The sequence below is a fragment of the Phyllobates terribilis genome, unplaced genomic scaffold, assembly GCF_046119375.1.
Source record: "Phyllobates terribilis strain yellow unplaced genomic scaffold, ASM4611937v1 Scaffold_11__3_contigs__length_659146591, whole genome shotgun sequence".
NCBI lineage: Eukaryota > Metazoa > Chordata > Amphibia > Anura > Dendrobatidae > Phyllobates > Phyllobates terribilis.
The window spans coordinates 605,127,287-605,144,863 of record NW_027362771.1 but is presented as its reverse complement, the minus strand read 5'-3'; the positions used below and the strand labels follow the sequence as shown (position 1 = coordinate 605,144,863).

Genomic DNA, 17,577 nt, shown 5'->3' with positions numbered 1-17,577 from the left:
AATGGTCAGACGGAACGTATGAACCAGAGCTTGGAGACATATCTCCGGTGTTTTGTGTCAGAGAACCAGGAGGACTGGGCTTCTTTCTTACCTCTGGCAGAGTTTGCTCTTAATAATAGGCGGAGCGAGTCCACTGGTAAGTCCCCGTTTTTTGGGGCATATGGTTTTCACCCCCAGTTTTGTACTTTCAGTAGGAGGGGCTCTTCGGGGGTTCCTGAGGAGGAACGATTTTCCTCATCACTCGCTTCAGTATGGAGAGGGGTGCTGAAGAATCTGAATACTATGGGGAACCGATACAAACGTATGGCTGATAGGAGGAGAGTGTCTGGTCCGGACCTAAGTGTGAACGATCGGGTATGGTTGTCTACCAGGAATATTAAACTTAAGGTTCCCTCCTGGAAACTGGGTCCCAGGTTCATCGGGCCATACAGAATCAGTTCTATTATTAATCCGGTGGCATTCCGTCTTGACCTCCCCCCTACGTTTAAAATTCACAACGTGTTCCACAGATCGTTGCTTAAGACGTATGTGGCGCCGGTGGTACCGTCACCTTTACCTCCCCCTCCAGTGGTGGTCAATGGTAACTTGGAGTTCCAGGTATCAAGGGTCATCGATTCACGTTTTAATCGCCGGTCCCTTCAGTACCTGGTTCATTGGAAAGGGTATGGTACTGAGGAGAGGATGTGGGTTCCTGTGTCGGATATTAACGCAGACCGATTAGTTCGGGCCTTCCACACGACTCACCCGGATAAACCTGGCCCTGAGGGTCCGGAGGCCCCTCGTAGAAGGGGGGGTACTGTCACGGGTGTGTCGCCACGAAGATCGTCACGATTACACAGCCTGACTTCTCGCAGCTGACTTTTTGGTGCTTTGTGTTTTTGGCAGTGAGGGAGTTAATTCTCTCTCTCTCTGTGCTAGACGAGGTCCAGCCTCGCCCAGCTGCAATCAATGCTGCTGTAGTGAGACTCCTTCAAATGCCTGCTGGTCTGTTTGGGAAGTGTCTGTGAAAGCATTTCATACAGACTAACAGAGCGGATCATGGTATTTGGAGTTTCTGAGATAAGTGTATTTGGAGTGTTTTTTCCCTTCCTCGCTTTATCATTTATCTCCTTTCCCGTTGGTGTTACCTCTGTTGTAGTTGTGTAGTTTTTGTATGCAAGGTGGTTTTGGTTTTTCCCTTGTACTGTCTCGTTCGTCTAAGTACTGTGTGTGGGCATATTATTACTTGTCCTCTTTTGTTGTGATCGGGGTCCTTCTCAGGACTAGATTACTTAGGTGCAGGGATCCTCAGGAGGTAGGGGTTACGCTGGCGGCCTGGACCTCTGTACCTTTAACAGTACCTCCAGGTTGAGGGATTAGTCAGGACCCCAGCTTAGGGTCAGCTTAGGCCCCCTACCTCAAGTATACAGAGACAGCGTGACATCTCCATCAGGTTGCAAATTAAAAATAATTTTTATCTGCATCTACAGTACCTCTGAAAAAATATTTGGGCTTCTAGCTGTGTGTGGGACTTGTTCTATTAGTCCATCTATACTGACCTCCATCAGGTTGCAAATTGAATATAATTTTTATCTGCATCTAGCTCTGAAAAAATATTTGGCCTTCTAGCAGTGTGTGGGACTTTCTCTATTAGTCCATCTATACTGACCTCCATCAGGTTGCAAATTAAAAATAATTTTTATCTGCATCTACCTCTGAAAAAATATTTGGGCATCTAGCTGTGTGTTGGACTTGTTCTATTAATCCATCTATACAGACCTCCATCAGGTTGCAAACTGAATATAATTTTTTTCTGCATCTAGCTCTGAAAAAATATTTGGCCTTCTAGCAGTGTGTGGGACTTGTTCTATTAGTCCACCTATACTGACCTCCATCAGGTTGCAAATTCAAAATAATTTTTTGTCTGCATCTAGCTCTGAAAAAATATTTGGCCTTCTAGCAGTGTTTGGGACTTTCTCTATTAGTCCATCTATACTGACCTCCATCAGGTTGCAAACTGAATATATTTTTTTTCTGCATCTACCTCTGAAAAAATATTGGGCTTGTAGCTGTGTGTGGGACTTGTTCTATTAATCCATCTATACAGACCTCCATCAGGTTGCAAACTGAATAAAAAAAATTTCTGCATCTACCTCTGAAAAAATATTTGGGCTTCTAGCTGTGTGTGGGACTTGTTCTATTAGTCCATCTATAATGACCTCCATCAGGTTGCAAATTGAATATAATTTTTTTCTGCATCTAACCCAGCCAATAGTTTTGGCCTAATACCACAGTTTGGCCACTCAGCTCTGCTCGGTTCCCATCCATTGTTTTTTTGTGCAAACAACTCCAGAGTTGTGAATTAGTTAACCACCAAAATGAGTGGAAAAAGGCCTGCTGCTGGTGGAAAGGGGAATAGGCGTGTTGGGAAGGGGAAAAAAGGTTGTGTCCGTGGTGTAGGTGTTAAAGCAACAGTAACATCTGCAGAAGAAAGACCATCTTCCAGCCAAACTAAAATGTCTACTTCTTTTAGCGGACATTGTGATAAGATCCCTTTCTTACGGCCACGCCAATCGCTACAAATTCCAGATGAGGCACAAAAACAGCAGGTGCTTCAACGGATATCAAGTGCTCCTTTAAGTGGGCTCTCCTCCACATTAACTTCAACATCACAAATACTCCAGTCCTCAAAGGTGTCACCCCAATCGCACTTGCTTCCTCACAGCTCCCAAATCTCCAGCTGCCCGTCTGAGTATGAGGTAGAACAGATGGTTGAGTCTGCAGAGCTGTTTACTCATAGTATAGCCTGGGAATCAGAGGTCGACTCCAGCGCTTCTGTGAATCCAGACGAGGAAATGATCTGCACTGATGCCCAGAATCTTTATGAGTCGGATCCAGGACCAGTCGCAGAAGGTTCTGACCATAATGTAGACCCTCATTCCCAAACTGTAACTCCTGTTGGTGAAGACAATTAGGAAGACGATGATAAGACTCCAATACCTGATTGGAGCGACAACTTTAGTTTTTTGTCAGGGCAGGAACAGGTTGGCTCTGAGGACGACGGGTGTGATAACGCACAGGGTGATGATGATGAGGTTGGAGATCCCACTTACTGTCAACCCACAGTCAGCCAAGAGATGAGGTCAGCAGAGGAGGTGGAGGAAGATGCTAGTGACGACGAGGTCAGGTTGCGCCTTCCTGGACAGAGACGTAGTACTGGAAGCACGTCAACAACTGCATCCTCAAACACAACTCTGCCTCTCACCACAAGTCGTGGTGGCTCTTCAGGTCGCATGGGTGCTAAGCCTTGCATAGCCTGGGAATTTTTTCAGATCGATAAAGATGACCCAACTCGTGTTATCTGTAACTTTTGTCAGCAAAAGCTAAGTAGAGGCCAAAAAATACATAGTTTGAGTACTTCATGCATGAACCGGCACATGGACATGAAGCATAAGTTGCAGTGGGAAGCTCAGTGTGCTACAATGCGGCTTAGCCGGCCGGGCCAACCACCGTCTGCCATATCTTGTGCATCCGCGGCCTCTTCATCGTCTGTGACTGGGGGGACAGCAGTCACACCTGTTTTGGGGCGCAGACCTGCCACCTCTTTACCCGCAACAGCCAGCGTGATTGGCAGGTCATCATTTTCTTTGGAGGTGGTAACACCAGCTGGTGTTGAGCGCTGTCCGACATCGATAGCACCACCTTTGGATCAAGGCAACCTAACATGTCCGCCTGCATCTTCCTCACAGACCAGCAGTTTGCCGGGGACACCCTTATCAACCCCGTCTAAGCACAATAGCCAGCCCTCAGTCCCTCAGATGTGTACAAGTAAAAGACCATTTCCTCCTAGCCATGAGAAAGCTAAGAGGTTGAATTTCACCATCTGCAAGCTCTTGGCTACAGAAATGCTGCCTTTCCGCCTGGTGGACACAGAGGATTTTCGAGACCTTTTGTCCGTCGCAGTGCCCCAGTACCAGATGCCCAGTCGGCACTACTTCTCAAAGAAAGGTGTGCCTGCGCTCCACCAGCATGTCGCACACAACATCACTGCTTCTTTGAGAAACTCTGTGTGTGACAGGGTGCATTTCACCACAGACACTTGGACGAGTAGGCATGGACAGGGGCGTTACATGTCGCTGACTGTGCACTGGGTAACTATGGTGACAGCAGGACAAGGGGCTGCTGTCCAAGTCTTGCCGTCCCCACGAGTTGTGCGTCAATTCTCTTTATGTCAAAGTTCCTCCACTGCTTCTGCCTCCTCAACCTCCTCTCGGTCTTCCACCTGCACCCAAAGCCTGTCTGGTCATGCCACAAGCTTTCTAACTGCGCAGAAGGGATCCTGCACACCTCCTTACTATGCTGGCAGTAGGGCTCAACGTCATCAGGCGGTTTTTACATTGAAATGTCTGGGAAATGTGAGTCACACAGCTGAGGAGTTGTGGTCAGCTCTGGAGAACCAATTTCATGAATGGTTGTCTCCACTGGACCTGAAACCAGGGAAGGCCGTGTGCGACAATGCTTCAAACCTGGGTGCGGCCCTTCGCCGGGGCAATGTCACACACGTGCCTTGTATGGCTCACGTCTTGAACCTGGTTGTCCAGCAATTTTTAGCCCACTATCCCAGACTAGATGGCCTTCTGCAGAGGGCACGGTCGCTGTGTGCTCACTTCCGCCATTCGCATCCCACAGCTCAGCGACTTACATCTCTACAGAAGTCGTTGGGCCTGCCACTTCACCGGCTAAAATGCGATGTGCCTACCCGGTGGAATTCAACTCTGCACATGTTGCAGCGACTGTGGCAGCACCGACAAGCCCTGGTGCAATACGTTCTGACGTATAGCCTGGGCCAACGAGATCCAGAGGTGGGGCAAATCACGCTGGAGGAGTGGTCTCAGATCAGGGACCTATGCACCCTTCTGCACAGTTTTGAAATGGCGACGAAGATGTTTAGTGCTGACGATGCCATTATCAGCATGACTATTCCGGTGATTTACATGCTGGAGCACATGTTAAACAGAATTCGGAGTCAGGTGGTGGCACAAGAGGAGGTGGAGGAAGTAGAGGAGGAGGAGTTGTATGCGGAAGGGCTAACATCTGCAAGGTCCAGACGGTCGGCAGCACCAAGGCGGCAGGCATGTGAGGGTGGGGGAGATGGTTTTACCAGGGCGCATGGTAGCAGCCAAACTAGTGAGGAAGCTGCAGGAGCCCAGGAAGAAGTGAAGGACGAACTGATGGAAGACTCATCAGATGAGGGAGACCTTGATCACATTTCTGTTGTGCGAGGTTGGGGGGAGAGGACAGAGGAAGGAAGCATGATTGTTACCTCGCCACCAACACAACAGGGACTAGGTGCTCCTGGATGCGCAACACACATGAGTGCCTTCTTGCTGCACTACCTGCAACATGACCCTCGAATTGTGAGAATTAGAAATAATCCTGACTACTGGGTTGCCACACTGTTAGATCCCCGGTACAAAAGTAAATTTGCAGAAATTATTCCTGCCATAGAAAGGGATGCACGCATGCAGGAGTATCAGCAGAGACTGTTGCAGAATCTTACATGTGCTTTTCCACAAAATACCAGTGGTGCACGTAGTGAATCTCACAGTTCCAACTTGCCAACCGTGGGACCGTCAAGTGTTCAGCACTCAAACCGTAACAGAACCACAGTATCTGCTGGGAACATCAATTTTGCGGAATCATTTCACCACTTTTTTAGCCCATCCTTTGCAAGGCCACAGGAGACAAGAAGTCTAACACATAGTCAACGCCTAGAGACGATGGTACAGGAGTATCTCCAAGTAAACATTGAAGCCATGACTGTGTCACTGGACCCTTGCTCTTTTTGGGCTTCCAATCTGGATAAATGGCCGGAGCTAGCCACTTACGCCTTGGAGATCTTGTCGTGCCCCGCAGCCAGCGTTCTGTCTGAACGTGTGTTCAGCGCTGCTGGTGGTGTGCTGACAGATAAGCGCACGCGGCTCTCCACTGATAATGTAGACAGACTCACGTTCATAAAGATGAACAAATCATGGATCCGAAACGACTTTTCTACCCCTGTGTCATCCTGGGGAGAGTAAAAGCTTGATGACTGGTTAAAATCACCCTACCAACCGTTTTAAGCTTTCAAATTACTAATCATGTTTATCTGTATCTTGGCTGGAAAATAATTTGGGCTTTGTAGCAGTGTGCAGCACTGATTCTATTAGGCCATCTATAATAAGCTCCACCAGATTTAAAATTACTAATCATGTTTATCTGTATCTTGACTGGAAAATAATTTGGGCTTTGTAGCAGTGTGCAGCACTGATCCTATTAGGCCATCTATAGTAAAGCTTCACCAGATTTAAAATTAATAATAATTTTTAGCTGCATCTAGCCCGGAAAATAATTTTGGGGCTCCAAGATGCGCAAGACACATAAGTGCCTTCTTGCTGCACTACCTGCAGCATGACCCTCATATTGTCAGAAGTCGAAGTAATCATGACTACTGGGTTGCCACACTCTTAGATCCCCCAAACTTTTCGATCAACCTTTTCATTTTAATAAAGACCAAAAAAATGGTCATTTTTGAAATTATAAGCATTAGCAGGTTATTAGAAACTGAAATCAAACAGTTTTCCACTCAAAACTTTATTCTAGGTGATGATACATTTTCACATACGACCCGTTGTTCGAAAGGAGCTTCTGAACTCTCTCGTCCATTGAATTTGTCAGGTTTTGGATGGTTTCTGCTTCAATTGTTTTGCATGAGGACAGAATACCCTCCCAGAGCTGTTGCTTAGATGTGAACTGCCTCCCGCCATCATAGACACTCCTTTTAATGATGCTCCAAAGGTTCTGAATGGGGTAGAGGTCAGGGGAGCATGGGGGTCACACCATAAGTTTGTCCCCTTTTATGCCCATATCAGCCAGAGATGCAGATGTTTTATGTGCAGCATGAGATGGTGCACTATCATGCAAAAAAATGATCTTGCTGTGAAATACACGGTTCTTCTTCTTGAACCATGGCAGGAAGTGTTGTTTGAGAAAATCCACATACATTATGAAGTTCATCTTTAGCGCCTTCAGGGATCCTAAAGGGGCCGACAATCTCTCTCCCCATGATTCCAGCCCAAAACATTACTCCACCTCCTCCTTGCTGGCGCTGTAGCCGTGTTTGCGTGGGGTGTCCATCAACCAGCCATCCTCCACTCCATCCATCTGGACCATCGAGCGCTGCACGGCACTCATCCGTGAACAAAACAGTTTTGAAATCAGTCTTCATGTAATGTTTGGCCCACTGGAGCCGTTTCTGCTTTTGTGAAGTGGATAGAGGAGGTCGACAGGATGACGTATGCACAGCTGCAAACCTCTGAAGGACACTGCATCTTGTTGTTCGGGGGACATTGGAGGCACCAGCAGCTTCAAAAACTTGTCTGCTGCTATGACAAGGCTTTTTTGCCGCTGCTCTTTCAACCTGACGTAATTGCCTGTAGGAAAGAGTCCTCAATTTGCCCTTATCAGCACGCACACATGTGTACTGTGAATCAGCTACATACTTCTTGATTGCCAAGACACTTCATCCTGATCATCGCACAATGTTGATTGTAGTCATGCCTTGACCTAAACACTCCACAATTTGTTGCTTCTCAGCAGCCGACACATCCTTTTTCTTTCCCATTTTGGCAGAAAATGTAGGCTGCTTAATAATGTGAGACAGCCTTCTTAAGTAGTCTTGCCTTTCATTGGACACACCTGCCAAACTAATTAGCACAGGTGTCTGAAATTGCTTACAGTGATATAAAGAGCCCTGACACACATCACCATCAATGAGTTTAACTGACAAACAAACAAATTCTTCCCTTATCACTCCTAAACACTTTTTGCATAATAATTTGGAACACAGTGTACATGTGCTTTTCCACAAAACACCAGTGGTTCACATAGTGAATCTTACAGTTGTAACTTGCCAACCGTGGTCTGCATGGAGTTGTTCAATAAAGGGCCCAAAATTAAGATAACATAGATGGGAGAGGTCTCTATGAATAGGAATTCCTAAGTATTTGATACCCTGTGAGGGCCAGGCAAAGGGAAAGTTGGACTGGATGGAATCCTATATGGATTTGGGGAGGGAGACATCGAGGGCCTCAGACTTCGCTGCATTGATTTTAAAATTTGACCATGTAACAAAGTGATCTATTTCAGCCATAACAGCATGGATGGATATATGTGACTGAGTGATATATACTAGGACATCATCAGCAAATAGAGAGCACTTGTACTCGGTGCCTCCCACCTCAATCCACCTAATATTGGGGTTATGGCGAATTGATGAGAGCAGGTGCTACGTCACTAGGATGTATAAGAGAGGGGAAAGAGAACATCCCTGCCTTGTCCCATTGGTGATTGTGAAAGGTGATGAAAATGTTCTGACGCACCCCCTGGGCCTTGGGACACCCGGAGCCGGACCCTTTTTGGTGGATGCTGGTGGTTGTAGTCTCCGTGGCGGCGACCCGGTTCCGTGGCTCAGGGCGGTCAAACCAGTGGCGGAACTATTTATGTGGTTTTGATGTTTAAATGTCCGACTACACCACCCGTGGATTGCGGTCAGAGTGAACCGCCGCTCCAGGGCAGACCGCTGAGGCTGGTGTTGTGGGTGCAGCAGAGCGTAGCATAAATCCCCACGGGAGGAGTATAGCCTCAGGGCAGTGTATGCGGGGGATGGGGGTGATGGTGCAGGGCAGCAGCAGTAACGACACGGAGTCAGTGATGCAGTCCAGGGCCTTTACTCACAGTTCTTATTATCCAGACCACGTCTGCAGGTAACGGCTGCCCACGTCGTACTGTGCTCACCAGGTGAGGGGCTCAGACAACTCCCAGATAACTTTGGAGCGCTTCACAGGACCCCCTTTGTGTGTCCTTTGTCTGGCCTTTCTTACCAACCCTTCTGTCCGGCTGCCTCGGGCCTCCTCTTGGTAAACTTGGCGCCAGTTTCCCTGACCCTATGTGGTGCTTTCCTAGCGGGTGTAGCGAGGGGCTGCGCCACATAAAATGTCACAGCCTCCTGTTTCTAGCTGAGGGTCGTTTCCTGCCTCCACTAGTTTCGGGGACCGGTCTCCCCCTTTGGCCTGACCCCTCCACGCAGGTGGATTCGGGCGTGCGGTGGCGACTCGCCCGTCCGCACCCCTGGGATCCCTTCGTTCCTCGTTCCTGGAGCCTTCTCCGCTCCTCTTCCTTCCTTCTCCCTCTTCCAGGCCTGGGCCTCTGTTACTAGGCCCGCCTCTGGAGCAGAGCTCATGCAGAGCCCCTGCTCCCTGCCACTTCTGCTCAGACTTCTCTGCACTGAACTAAGATGGTGCCCACCTTTTATACTCCCTTCTCATTGCACCCAGGAACTGCTTCCTCCCTGCTCCTGCACTACAGGGTTCCCCTTCCTCAGTGTTCCCTCCCCCCACTCCAGCCAGGGACAGGGACTGTCGTGCCCATCTCAGGGGCATATTGGTCGCCCTGCCCCACGGCAATGTGGTGTAATGCATGCAGGTGTCGGGTCCTGATCTACACTACATCCTTACCTGAGAGTGAGATATCACACCTCTGGGTGAGGTGCAATACCTCTGTAGCAACCGAGCCCTCAGGGTGCTACAGTTCAATTTATCTTCAGCCTAGGTGACGTATTGCGATACAGGGCCATGATTTTGGCTATAATAGGGTCCCCTAGACCCCTACCCCAAGCTTTTTAAGAGAATCATATATGGCTTGCCAGGAGACTCTATGGAATGCTTTCTCAGCATCCAACGAGAGTATCTAATTACAAATTTTTAACTGCATCTAGCCCAGGAAATACTTTGTGCCTAGTAGCAGTGTCTGCTAGTCAGCGGATTATCCCGGCTGTTAAGCAAGCTACACCACCTGTAGTTTGGACACTTAATTTTTTCAAAGGAAATGCTTCGGGACCACGGGATACTCAGTGAAGAGCATCAGGAGGCACCCCAAGGCATAGGGGCTGGGACTGGCAGTAGGATGCCTTGCGGTGGACAGCTGAGCTCGATCCTTATAAAAGCTTTTTAACTGCAGCAGCTTTAGTGGACGCTACTGGAGCTGGAATTACGCGGCTGCTGGCATGAGACTTGCCCTCCAATAGATCCTTGTAAATGGATTTAAAGTGTATTCATTCAAATTAGACAGACAATTTAAATTAAAAAGCTTAGAGCTGCCTCCACCACAGGGGGGCTCGCTCGACCCACCAGCGGACAGGCACCAGCAATGGGAGAGGGGGACTGGCCGTCAGGGTTCACCGCGGCTCTGGCACAAACCCGGCGACGCGGAGGTGGCACGGGCAGGAGCGGTCTGAACGTGTCGGCTTCTCACTTTTTGGATTTTAGAAGGGCATGACATGCCTATATCTGTGTCTCCCCCTCCTTTTACTCCTCCACCTCTTTTCTTTTCGCATGACTATATGTACTTGTCACTTTTCCATGTGTTAGTTGTGTCTTCTGAGCAGTTTGTTAGCTTTTGGACACCTTTGAAGGTGTTTTCTATGTGTTTCTATGTGTTTTTGTTTGCCTGCCATTGGTTTTAACGGTGTTCGAAGGTGTTCGACGAACAGTTCGACGAACAGTTCGGCGAACACACGGGTGTTCGACGAACCGAACCAGACTCGAACACTACGGGGGTGGCTCAACACTATTGCACAACCCCTATTTACTATAATGATGGCCGAACCATACATAACATCACTTTATACCTATTGTGTCCCCCCCCCCCATTTCCTTATAGATTGCAGCTTGTGAGCAGGACCCTCACTCCTCCTGTAACTGATGAATATATGTTAGGCTGTGTGCCCACGATGCATTTTTTAAGCATTTCTGCAGAGGCAATTCCGCTGCAGAAATGCTTAAAAAATGCTTGGTAGAAGGTCTGCCATGTTCCCCAATGATAATCCGCATGTGAACATGCTTCCAAAATTTCCGCTGCGGATTATCATTGCGAAAAAAAACGCACCACTACTAATTATTTTGCAGAAGCGCAGCGCTTTCACCGCCATTGACTTGCATCTGAACACATGGATTCTGCATCATTGGATCTGTTCATGAGGATTCCATGCGTTTCAATGTGCGGATGGTACCCGGGTCTGGAGAGGTGGAGACTCTCCTCCGGACCTGGGTACTATAGAACCTGTAAAAAAAAAAGAATAAAATAAAAAATAAATATTAAACTTACCTACTGATGGCCCCCGGAGTCCTTGTCTCGGCTTGCCGGCAGATAGCGGTGGACTCAAGGACCTGCGCTGACGTCATTTAGTTATGTGAGAGGTCACGCGATGCTGACATTGGCAGGTCTTTCAGTGTATTGCGAGCTGCTTGCAAGCCGAGACACATCGAATAAAGACACTGGGGGCCATCAGAAGGTAAGTATGATATTTCTTTTTTATTTTTTACCATTCTTTCGGTCACACTATATAAATCCATGCCGGTTGCCGGTTGCATGGATTTATATAGTGTGACCAATTTGTCAAGCACTTTTCCAAGTGATGCTAAAATCTCTTGGAAAGCGCTTGACAACCCGCATGCGGAAATGCATGTGAAGAACGCTTCACATCCGCATGTCCCTGGCAGGAAAAACGCATGTACAATCCGCATGTGCAATCCGCATGTACAATCCGCATGTACAATCCGCATGCACAATCCGCATGTACAATCCTCATGTACAATCTGCTTCCCTTTTTCCTGCCAGGGGAGATGCAGAAATGCTCAGGAAAAAATCCAAAGCATTTCTGCATCGTGGGCGCATAGCCTCACTCTGTGATGTCTTTATTGTCTGGACATGTCCCTGCCTAAATATAAAATGCTGCAGAATATGTCGCTATTATAAAGGTCAAAAATATATATTATAATACAAGTGATACGAAGATTACAAATCTAAATCCCCTAAAGATACTACTAAATATAATAAAAACTAACAAATGTTTGTAAAAATATGAAAAAAATGTATAAAAGCTCAAATCACGTACTTTTACCCCTTTGACATTGCACATATTTGGTAATACTACGTCCATAAAAGTCCAATCTATCAAAATATAAAATTAATTAACGAGACCAGTAAACGGCGCAATGAGAAGAAAAACTAAACCCCAAAATTGCGATTTTTTTTTTTTTCTGCTGCAGCAACCTTTGAAATAATGTAATAAGAGGATATCAAAACATTGTATGTACCCCATAGTGGTAAAAATGTCTTCCCAGGGTACGAAAAAAAAAATCTGTCACACTTTTCCATTGACTGAACAATTAAACCGTTACAGGTTTTGCAAAATGGCGAAACAATCAAAATTTTGGTTTTTACAAATTTCCAAATTTGGATTTTTTTTTTCTTATTTTCCAGTACATCACGATAAATCTGAGGATGTCGGATGGAAAAACTAAAAAGATATGCAAAAATTCAAAATTGCCACAAGGGGAAGGGGTTAAAACATAATGTCACAGTAGCCTCCCCAAACTAAAGACGAGGCACTACTGGGATTTGAACTCACAATCTCCTGTTATGCTTTATAAAGAAAGTCATGATCATCTGGCGCTGTGGCTTAGTTGGGTAAAGCGCCTGTCTAGTAAACAGGAGATCCTGAGTTCGAATCTCAGCAGTGCCTTGTGCTTTTCTTCTCTTTTTTTTCAAAGTAGATTGTCGGCACCACAATGTTCTGGACAGTGGGCCTCTGTTCACCATACAAACTCTATTTTAAGTATTGTGCCATAAAAAAAAAAAATAAATAACAATTGAAAAAAATGTAAAGTATTAATGTTTGAATTTTTTATGTTATTTGGTTTAAATGAAGTAAAATATGAAAAATAATTTAACATTTTTTGATATATTCCACTTTTAAACACCATGCAGAGTAGCTGCTGGAATTTGCCATGAAAGCCTAGTCTACTGGTAGATGGCATTACGACTGCAGTAAATGTGGGCAGGGTCTGCTCACATGTGTCTGACGTCTTCTCCCCTCCCCTTCTGGGCTTTTGCAAAAGGATAAGGGAGAATGAAGTTTAGGATCACAATGCAGAGCCATTTTGCTTTTAGTGGATGCTGCTTACATGCTTCATGCATTGGGCTTAGATACAGAGTGTAACACATGCTGGGATTTCATACAGGTACCAGTTTACTTCATCACACGATGAGATTAGATATAGGGCTCAGCGGACTATATCACACAGGATGGGATTTGATACACAGTATCTAATGTATGCAATATTTAGCACCACTCCATTCACTTCTATAGGAGCAGTGATATAATCTGTGACATCGCTCCATCCATGTCACTGGGATATCTCGACATAGTGGGGTCAGCCGATCGCAACCTATGTTGACACATACACTTGAAGTTGTTAGAACTGCTTCACCATCCTATAAGCAGTTCTTGTTTTATTTGCTCTATTGCTGCATGGGTTAAATTGCTTAGTGGGACTCCAGGAATCCAGTTTCTTTTAATCAGCTGTTCTGAGTTGGTTACTCCCTGCAGGTTTAAGAAGCCTCCTCCTTGCTTCTTTGCCATTGATAGCTTACCACTTCCTGGTTTGGAGTTGAGGGAGAGTGCAAAGTTTGAAGCAGATGGTTGGAGTTGTTTTCAGGATATTTCTGCATGGAGTTGGTTTGTGTGTTTCTCCTAATCCTCTTCCCATTTGCTTTGTCCCATCTATCCCTCCCTTGATTCACACTTGGTCATTTTGTAAGTGTATTTGTATGATTGTGGTTTTCTTTTATCCCTGTCTGTTTTACCTTGTCTTTCAGGTTTGTGTTATTCCATACGCTTCTTTCCCATATGTCCAAGGGTGGGGAGAGAAAAAAGATAAGTGTTCATAAAGAAGCATAGAGAGGTACGAGACCCAATTATCAGTGAGAGACAGGGATAGCCTAGGGTTCCTCTAGCTTGAGGGAAATAGTAGGAGTCCATTGTCATTGCAAATCCTACTGCAATATTGTGACAGTCCACTTCTATGGGATTAGTGGTGTAATGTGATGGGCATTAGATACATGGCTGTGGGTCGTATCACCCATGATTTGGCATTAGAGACACAGATATGTGGTACCATGCATGATGGGATCATACACATAGCTTTGGAACGTATCACCCATGATCAGCATTAGATACACTTTTTGAGGTGTATCATGCATGATGGGCATTAGATGCATGGCTCTGGGGCTTATCATGCATGATGGGATTAGATACACGGCTCTGGGGCATATCCCAAATGATGGATTAGATGCATGGCTCTGGGGCATATTCTGCATTATGGGATTAGATACACGGCTCTGGGGCATATCACAAATGATGGATTAGATGCATGGCTCTGGGGCATATTCCGCATTATGGGATTAGATACACGGCTCTGGGGTATATCACAAATGATGGGATTAGATACTGTATATGGCTCTGGGGAATATTTCACATGTAGAGATTAGATACACGGCTCTGGGGGTATCATGAATGATGGGATTATATACATAACTTTGGGGCGTATCACGCATGAATAACATTAGATACACTTCTTTGGGGTGTATCATGCATGATGGGCATTAGATACATGTCTCTGGGGCTTATCACGCATGATGGGATTAGATACATGGCTTTTGGGGCATATCACACATGATGGGACTAGATACATGGTTCTGAGGAGTTTTCCGCGTGATGGGATTTAACATTTGTGCCCTATTCTCTACACATTTTACGTCACTTTTTAAGTTGTCTTTCTTTTTTACATTTTTTATTTTAAATTTTCTTGACAATTTTTCATATCTATATGTTTTAAAATTACATTCATGAAACACAGCTTTCCTAACGTCGCAAATTTTTTTGCCGCATCTCACTTTAGTTCCCACCTGGAGAAAGATTTCTGGAAGTATCCTCATTTGATTTTATTTTGGCAACTTTTTAAAGGATTTGCGACTTTTGGTGAGAAGAAAAAGGTAAAGCCTTGCTGATGAAAAAAAGATCATTTATCATTTTGAGCCAAACCCCTTTAGCCAATTTGAAGATTTTCCCACAAAAAAAATCAGCAAACCCCCCAAGACAAAAAATAACGAAAGTGATTTTAATAAAACGCAAGTGATGAACCTAAGACTGCATTCTTAGTTGATTTGCCCAAGGATAACACAAATTCTCTGCTAACCTGGATGTTTGAAAAGTACACTCTATGGGCAGGCCTGAAAGATGGTTTTTCTGGTCTGTTTGCTTGAATCTCATTGCAAGACACCGTCATAGGTAAGACAACTTTGTTGAATTTGGTTGACTTCCAGAATGAGAAAAATGTGATCTAAGGTCAATAAGAAGAAAGAGGAAAAAGTCTTGCCCCCTATGGTACAAAGAGCGGTGTTGTTTTTAGAGTTTTTCACAGTTCAAATTGCAATTTGATGCTGCATAAAACCATTGAATTATTCTACGTGGTTTATTTGTGTTTCCCCACTTTTTCTATATTTTGTTTTTACTAAACTTTTTTATCCTAGACATCTGGGGTCTGCTGCTTAGCGGCAGGTAAATACATGAGAGATGGGTCTTCAAATTTCTGAAAAAAGCTGTAGGGTAGGGTGTAGTTGGCAAAAATTTGCTCTCCAGATAGTGACAGGTCTAATCTGAGGTTTCTTGTAAGGTGGAATATAAATAATCAGACTTTTGGGCCATGTGGAACACAACTAATTTCATATGACTTACCTTATTGAGTTGAACGGAGACAGACATACAAACCGGAAGGGCCTTCTAGAAGATTTTTGGATAGCAAATAAGTGTTTTATTGACTGGTTTTGGATATTTCTCGAAGTTTTTGTGAGTTTTTTCTGAAAGAATTTGCTTCACCACATGTAGGACAAATTCATTCCATAAACAAAGAATAGTTGGATTTGCGCATATTTCCAGTTGTTCTTGTATTGTGTAAACCTACGCACATGGCCGGTTAGCTCAGTTGGTCAGAGCGTGGTGCTAATAACGTCAAGGTCACGACTTCCATATAATATAATAATAATAATTTTTTATAATAATTTTTTATTTATATAGCGCCAACAAATTCCACAGCACTTTACAATTAAGCGGGGACATGTACAGACAATAAATTCAATACAATTTAAGGACAGTTTAAACAGTTACATTAGGAGTGAGGTTCCTGCTCGCAAACTTACATTATACAAGGAAATGGGGGTACACAATAGGAGAAGAGTGCTTGTTATTTCAGGTCTGGCAATTTTAATAAATAGGGATTTTCACATAAAGCTGTATGATCCGGTCATCAGCCTGTATGTTTAAGTGCAATACTCGAGTAGAGAGTGCAATTATCTTGTGCATGGAGGGTGTGGAGACAGATGAATAGTAGGGAACATATTCTGAATGATATTTAGAAGGAGGAAACAGGGGAAAGTTAATTTACTGAGTAGTTGAGGTGGTAGGCTCGTTTAAAGAGATGGGTTTTTAATGCGCGCTTTAAGATATGGGGGCTAGGCATCAGTCGGATCGCCTCGGGTAGTGCATTCCAGAGAATTGAAACAGCACGAGAGAACTCTTGGAGACGGAGGTGCGAGGTTCGGATTATGGGGAATGTTAGTCTTAGGTCATTTGTAGAATGGAGGGCACGTGTAGGATGATAGACTAAGATGAAAGAGGAGATATAAGGCGGTGCAGAACTGTGGAGAGCTTTGTGGGTGAGAGTGATGAGTTTATATTGGACCGTGAGGTGGACCTGCAACCAGTGTAAAGACTGGCACAAGATGGAGGCATCGGTGAAGTGGCTGGAAAGAAATATGACCCTGGCTGCCACATTCAGGATGGATTGGAGACGAGAAAGTTTGGTAAGAGGGAGACCGATCAGAAGAGAGTTGCAGTAGTCCAGACGAGAGTGAATAAGAGCAACATTAAGAGTTTTAGCAGTTTCAAAGGTGAGAAAAGATCGGATTCAGGAGATGTTTTTAAGATGCAGTTGACAGGAGCGAGTCAGTGATTGAATATGGGGGGAAAAGGAAAGGTTGGTGTTGAACATGACCCCCAGGTAGCGGGCGTGTTACTTGGGAGTTATGGTTGAACCCTCCAAGGTAATTTTGATGTTAGGTTAGTGGAGTTGGGTTAGTGGAGGGGAGAAACACAAGAAGTTCAGTTTTAGAGAGATTCAGTTTTAGATATAGGGAGGACATGATGTTAGAGACAGCAGACAGACAATCCTTGGTATTTTGTATTAGGGTAGGGGTGATGTCAGGTGAAGAGGTGTATAGATGGGTACTGTTGTAAGGTGCCCCAGCGAGGTAGTCATGGGCGAACTGTAGCCCCCTCTCGCTCTGCACCCTACACACAATTCGTGTCCTCCCTCTGAAGTGTGGCTGTGTATGTGGGACTCTCCACTTACTTCAAACCATCCGATCGTGGCTGTCTCCAGGCATTTATCTTCTGGGACCAGGGCAGCAATAAATTCAGAGGACACGAGGTTCTTAACCAGAACTTGAACTTTACTTGGGGAAGAGGAATATGTACAATATTTACAGGCAGATATAATGGATAAGGCCCGACAGGTTATTATCTCTCTCACAGGCGCTGGCAACTTCTTCAGCCCTGGCTCCCTCTTTAAGTGAAGCATCTCTGTGACTCTAATCTCTAGC

At 45.2% G+C, this 17,577-nt stretch overlaps 1 non-coding gene across 1 annotated transcript; it reads left to right on the top strand.

Annotated features, from left to right (window-relative positions):
- The first annotated feature begins 12,527 nt into the window (after positions 1–12,527).
- TRNAT-AGU (transfer RNA threonine (anticodon AGU)) lies at positions 12,528–12,601 on the top strand. The gene has a single exon. It is a non-coding gene; the product is annotated as a tRNA-Thr (tRNA).
- The last annotated feature ends 4,976 nt before the right edge of the window (positions 12,602–17,577 follow it).